Raw genomic sequence first — 7,460 nt, 5'->3', positions numbered from 1 at the left:
TAATAATAATATATGTGAGTTTAATACTGCCATTTAAAGTTAGCTGGCTGTTTTGCCTATTAGTTGATGTAAATTCTTGATTATGTTGATGCTCTTTACTTTTTGGTATTTTTTAGAAAGGCTGATATTGGTTGTTCCTTTCTATGTGTAGTGGTTCTTTCAGAAGCTCTTGTAAAGCAGGCCTGGTGGTGATGAAATCTCTGAGTGCTTGCTTGTTCACAAAAGATTTTATTTTTCCTTCACTTATGAAACTTAGTTTGGCTGCATGTAAAATTCTGGGTTGAAATTTCTTTTCTTTAAGGATGTTGAATATTGGCTCCCACTCTCTTCTGGCTTGTAGGTTTTCTGCTGAGAGATCTGCTGTGAGTCTGATGGGCTTCACTTAATGGGTAACCTGGCCTTTTTCTCTGGCTGCCCTCAGTATTTTCTTCTTCATTTCAACCCTGGTGAATCTGGCGATTATGTGCCTTGAGGTTGGTCTTCTTGAGGAATATCTTTGTGGTGTTCTCTGTATTACATGGAGTTGAATATTGTCCTGCCTTGCTAGGTTGGGAAAGTTTTCCTGAATAGTATCCTGAAGCGTATTTTCCAACTTGGATTGATTCTTTTCATCACATTCAGGTACACCTATCAAACATAGATTAGGTCTTTTCACATAGTCCCATATTTCTTGGAGACTTTGCTAGTTCTTTTTTATCCTTTTTTCTCTAATCTTGTCTTTTTGTTTTATTTCATTAAGTTGGTCTTCGACCTCTGATATCTTTTCTTCTGCTTGATCAATTCGGCTGTTAAAACTTGTGCATAGTTCGCGAAATTCTCGTGTTTTTCAGCTCCATTAATTCACTTATATTCCTTTCTAAATTGTGTGTTATTGTTAACATTTCATCAAACCTTTTTTCAAAGTTCTTAGTTTCTTTGCATTGGGTTAGAACAAGTTATTTTAATTCACTGAAGTTTCTTATCATCCAACTTTTGAAAGCTGTTTCTGTTAATGGAACACATTTGTTCTCCATCAGGCCTTGTTCCGTTGCTGATGAGGAACTGTGATCCCATGTAGAGGGAGAGGCATTCTGATTTTGGGTATTCTCAGCCTTTCTAGGCTGGATTCTTCCCTTCATTATATTTTTATCCATCTGGGGTCTTTATAATTACAGTCTTTATATTTGGGTTTCTGAGTGGACGTCCAACTTGTTGATCCCCAGTGCTAAAATCTGAGCAACCCACTGCGCTGGCCAAAACAGCGGCATTAGATTGATGGTGATTTTCTGACTCTGCACCAAGAATCGCCTCACCAAGGCAGTGGCAAAACCGCCTCACCAGCCACAAGAGTCATGCTAGAGACCCATGGGGCTCCTCCGCTGGGAATCTCCTGGTGCATGAGCAACAAAAGTTTGTCTGAAAGTGTGGTGTCTTCTCGTTCTCTGCGCTTTCACTGGGAGCTACAATCCCGAGCTGCTAATGATCAGCTATCTTAGATCTTTCTCACTCTACTGATATTTCTTAAGATTCATTGATTTTTTTCCCTTTGCAGTTTCCAATATATTGAGTCCTCCTGAGCTCTCCCTAAATTTTTCAACCCTCAAACTTGTCCATACAAAGTCTCCAGTCACCTGTCAATTACCATTCATGTTTTTCTATCCCAGTACTTGATCCTGGAGAAGTTTCTGCTTCAGTAAGTTGTATGTCACTGTATCTGCCTATCTCTCTCTCTAATTTTGGGGGAAGCAGTTTGGCCTGTGACCTTAATTTTCTATCGTATCAAAGATGAGTTGTTGATTTTCAGTTTAGCTTTTTTCTTATTGTGAGGATGGAAATGATGACTTCCAAATTCCTTACATGAAAGACCAATAGCCAGAATTCTGTATGTGTCTTTGAGTGTGCTTCTCTTATAACTGTTTATAATACATGCCACTGTTACCTTTGAAGGACCATAAAGTCATAAAATGTATGTAGAATTAAAAATTCAATTATCTGTCATTGCTAATAACTAAATTCATGTTAAATCCCCTGAGATAGGAGCATTTTTTTTTTTTGTATTCTTAATATGGAAGTGCCTAGTGATATTCTCAGTGAACAAAGAATCTGACTTCTTTTAAAAGCATGGCTTTGTGGACTCAGCCAATGTCCCTAGATATGCTTAAACTTTCTGTGTAAAAGCACAGAATGCGCTAATAAAAAACCTGACTCATTTTAATTTTCTTCAGATCATTCCTAGAAGTAAGATAGATACTAAAGAGTAATTAATGACTGCCACAAAAATGATAAGACAGTTGTTTCCTGATAAGCAGATAACTTTTCCATTTTTAGATGTCTTTACTTAGCATTTTATACACAGGTTTGCAGAAAATAATTACAATGAAATTAATAAATACAAGATAAAATAGATGGATACAGAATTATATTTTATCAAGAAATAGAGGGTTCTAGTTACTTTACGATCTTTCTTTTGTTGCCTAGTGTCAATCTATAAAGACCAAATACCTGGGGTACAAAATGTCTGTCTTTATGCTTCCTCACCATTTAGTATTCTTATGAGGAGGTTCACCACAGAGTTCTTCAAAGGGGAGCAATTCAGCACCCCAGGGACAGGCCAACAGCAGCGCTTCCCAAACCGTCATCAGGCACTTTTAAGGGTGAACAACAGCTCCCCAGGAGGTGTAGTGCAAATCCAGTCCTTTAAACTCATTTAGTTTAATTGCATAACATTTTAAATACTGCACGCCCGTGAGAGGCAGGTGGATCAGCAGGTGCAATGTGGCGATCTGCCAATAATGGCATCAGAAAAACAGTCCCTCACAGAGGCAAGGAGCAAAAGAGACTGAGTGAAGAACTCCTCTGAGCTTAATGTCTATTTCATCTGGTAATTGCAGCAGAGGGGAGGATTTCCAAGCAATCTAAACCAAAGCTGTTTTATTCATTTTCAGCATACCTTTAAAAAAAAAAAAGGGAAAAGGTCTCAGGATTTTAGTCCAAATTCAGCCAAGTCCTTTCTACACTCACCCTACTAAGGCTCATTTATGGGTAAACATGTTAAAAAATAAAAAAGAAATTGTGGAAGCAAATGCTTTCCTTCTAAACCTTTTTTCATGAAAAATCTGAAGCATATCAGGCCACATTTTTGTATTGGGTTACAATTTAATAGTAAAGATATGAAGGATAATGATTAAAATAACTCATGAGATTAATTTCTAAATGACTAACTCCAAATTACATTAAATTTCTATTTCTCCTTTCATTGACACTCTTTATATACAAGGAAGAGAGAGTGCAGATAATGTATAAAAAGAGACTATGGTATATATAAATAAAATGGTCAAAAATACTGTTGTGGAAATACCCAAACAGGAAATTGGAGATAGGTAAATAAGCACAAATTTGCTAACTCACTTTTGTTTGTTTCTGGAAAAAAGTTAAATCATGATAAATACTGTTTGGTTGCTTCAGTTTTTAATCACAAACATCATTGACTACTTATTTATATTTTGGCCAATTTGAGCTCTGAAGACAGTCATGGTGAGTGGGGAGATGTGAATTTTTATTTATTGATTACCTTCTTAGTTTCAGGCTTCCTCTTTACTGAAATGCCACTCTTTCCAAATTTAGACAGAACTGGGAGTTAGCAAAGCAGTATCACATACCATATCTTCTTCATCAGCTGCTCAAAATAATCCAGAATAAACAGAAGGGAAAATAAAAGGAAATGGTTGCCTTTTTAAAGATTTACTATTAGCTAGGCCCTATGATAGCTGGTTTATCTGTTTAATCCACATATTCCAAAGGCAGATGTGGATTAAAGTACTTTTCATTTGTGTTAACTAAGGCTCAGCTGTGTTAGCTATCTCCAACCCTATAGCTATTGGGTGCTGCAGAAGAGTTTCAAATGATTTTAACTTTCTGCCACAGTGAGTTATTTGCTTGGAACATATGCTTTGCAAGATATAGCAATAATTGAATTTAGGGATTACGTGATAGGAAATGAGGTTTTTCCCACCTATATGTTTTACTATCAAGATGATGGCAGTAATGAAAACTCCAAGAAGAGACAGGTCTAGAGAACTAGCAAGAGTCATTTTAAGAGTCCTGCCTACATGTAAAATATAAAAACGATATAAGTGGCTATACTTTCTATAGTTTCTGCCTTTTATTTTTACAATGTTTATTAATAAAAGTACCTGGTCCACCTGATAAATCAAAAACACCTCTCATTTAAATACATTCAGTCTCTAATATTGTACTAGCTTTTCAAAAAATTTTCTGGTCACTGTACCATCTAATATTTTAAATTAACTTATAGTCACCCTTTTTATAATTCCCTATTTTCATAACATAATTTTATGTATATTTTCAGTCATGTTAGTACACTGGAGAAAAGCATGCAAAAAAGGGACATAAGTATATACCTATTTCACAACCAAATAAAGCTGATGTTAAAAGGGAGGTCAGAAAAGGAACTTAGATAATATGCATAGCATAACTGTTTCACTTAGCATATCTTAGTAACCATCATTAGCATAGTAGTTTGCATCATTCTTTTAAAAATATGTCAAATGAATTACTTCTTTGTTCTGTTTAAAACTTCCTCTGGTGATGTTAAAGAATTACTCCTCTCTGCCCTGGTACGCATAGTGCCTTGACTAATCTTCCCAGACAGTAGCAGGAGTCCTAAGGCAGAGTCAGGCAGATGCAGAAAGGAACACTCATGAGACATCCTAGGAACCACAAATCTGTTAGGGGAGGATTTGATGCTGCTTATCAGGTATCTAGTGAGAACAAATGCCTGGCTTCAAGTTAGTAATGCTCTGTCATTTGAGAAGTGAGAGGTTGGGCAAAAGATTATCCAACTTGTGGTTTACCCAGATACTAACTCTCATCCCAACCTTAGGGAGTTTAAAAGTCATTTGATTCCTTCAAGAAGATAAAAAAAAAAAAGGATAGGAAAAATAATCAGCCTTTTTCTATTTTCATTAGTAGACGTGTTGGGTAAAAAAAGAAGCTGAAACCAACAGCAAAAATCATATTGATGTGAAATATGGATTTGAGATACCAGATTCTTAAATACATAAAAATGACAGTTTGCTGAAATATTTGTATGATAAAAATGATTAGACACATTGTCTAATAGGCAAGAGAAGTGATACACTGTAATATCTGCTTTTAGTCTTATTTACAGTAAGAGAATTTGCTTTAACACAGAAGATATATAAAAGAAGTCAGAAAGACTAAGATAATTTCTGTTACAAGGGGCAGAAAGTTATCAGGAATAGGGCAAAGATAAATCTAGGAATGCAAAAAGAAAGGTTATGATGGAAAAGGAAACAATAAGCTTTGAGAAGCTCAGGGCATTTTGAAGACAGTATTACCAGAGCTGAAGAGTAAATCAATAAAATGAATTTACCGTTCATAGACTATGGCTTAAAGAGTTACCAAATGCTATTCTTTTGTAAGAAAGATGATAAGTCCAGAGGGAAGAATTGGGATAAAAGAATCAATAATGAGCAAATTAGTTGGTAAATTTAATTTACTTGTATGAAGTAAATTAAAACAGGCACTAAATGTAAACATTTGCAATAAAATTTGAGGGTACAAATATAGGAAGAATTAACGATTACTATTCTAACTGCCTGAGATGGTATCTCCATGTGGTTTTGATTTGCATTTCTCTAATGGCCAGTGATGATGAGCTTTTTGTCATATGTCTGCTGGCTACACAAATGTCGTCTTTTGAAAAGTGTCTGTTCATATCTTTTGTCCACTTTTTGATGGGGTTGTTTGTTTTTATCTTGTAAATTTGTTTAAGTTCTTTGTAGATTCTGAATATTAGCCCTTTCTCAGATAGGTAGATTGCAAAAATTTTTTCCCATTCTGTTGGTTGCCGGCTCACTCTAATGATAGTTTCTTCACAATCATGCACAATCTGAACATGTACTCTAGAACTTAAAGTGTAATAAAAAAAGAAGGAAAAAAATATAGGAAGAATTAGAATGATGTAAAATATCATTATGACTTTGGAGAGAGAAATTTTAGAAGAATTGAGTCATTAGCAAGAGAATATTTTTTTCATGTGCTTTTAAGTTTTAATTTTAGTTTCATTTGATAAAAGGGAAAAAAGCTAATAATGTGGATCTTCCAAATGAGTCATTGGGAAAGCAGGTACAGTTAAGAGAATGTAATGAATTCAGTTAAAGTTCAGAAAACAACATAGAAAAACAAAATAAATGATAAACTAATTTATAAATGGGAAAAAAGAAAAATATTATAGAAATAAACACGATCAGTTTCATAATTCCATTAACTGTAAATGAATTAACATCATCATTTTAAATATCAAGATTCAATGACAAGAAAAATATATATTTTTTCTAATATTTTTCTAATATTTTTATAGTTAATATACCCCAAGCATATAAACACAGAAGAGTCGATTATAAATGGATAGAAAAAAAACATAGGAAAATATAATGAGAAAAAACTTGGAGAGTATCAATATGATTGCTAAAAAGAGACTTTAGTATACATGCTTAGTTAGATGTGAAGAGAGTTCCTAAATACTAATTTCCCAAAGGGACACGCCAGAAGATTAAACAATTCTAAAAGAGAAAGTGGCACATTCATTGTTTTGATGTGTGACTTTTTACCACACTTCTATCAGTAACTGTTTACTATAGAAACCAAACACATTGGTAACTTTTCAACTGATTTGGCTAACAAAACTGATAAGATTAATCTAAAGTACATGTATTAGAATTTACAGTACTCCCCCCCTTATCCACGGTTTTAGTTTCTGCAGTTTCAGTTACTTGCAGTCTGGAAATATTAAATGATATTTCTTTGGGGGTAACAATCAGCAGAGAATTCTATTTGGCCATCTTGTTCCCAATCTGTGTCTATCTTTTAGGTTTTAAGTTATGTTTAGTTATATTCATATTTCATAACTTACATTTTCATATATGTCTTAGAAATGTAGTCTTTATGTTTACCAAGAAAATGAGGTGACCTTTCAAATGCCTGTTGTAACTATAGTTATGGTTCTATATTCTAATTACTATAATCTTAAGCTTTTTAAAAATTTTTTATGGTAAATATTGTTAAAGGTCTGCTTATTTGAACAGTACTATTGTTTCCTCACTTTCCATTTTTTTAAGCTTTTCTGTTTCTTCTGTGTTATTGGGTTTATTTCATTGGAATTGTCCTAACTTCTTTACTTAGATAATTGTAATATATGTCCGCATGTACACAAGTCTATATGTTTACCTAAATCACTTAAACTGCAAACCACTAGTTTGACACATTGTAAATATTTGACATTTAGTAATATGTTTTTGCTAATTTCTATATAATTTTTCTTTGGCCAGTCATTATTTAGAATTGTTTCAAAAGGTATAGGGCAGTAGTATGTGTGTATGTTTATGTTTGTATGTGTGTGTGTGTGTGTGTGTGTGTGTGTGTGTGTGTGTGTGTGT

Source organism: Sapajus apella, unplaced genomic scaffold, assembly GCF_009761245.1.
Source record: "Sapajus apella isolate SASKATOON/1434 unplaced genomic scaffold, GSC_monkey_1.0 scaffold50, whole genome shotgun sequence".
NCBI classification, from domain to species: domain Eukaryota; kingdom Metazoa; phylum Chordata; class Mammalia; order Primates; family Cebidae; genus Sapajus; species Sapajus apella.
This window is presented reverse-complemented; position numbering follows the sequence as displayed.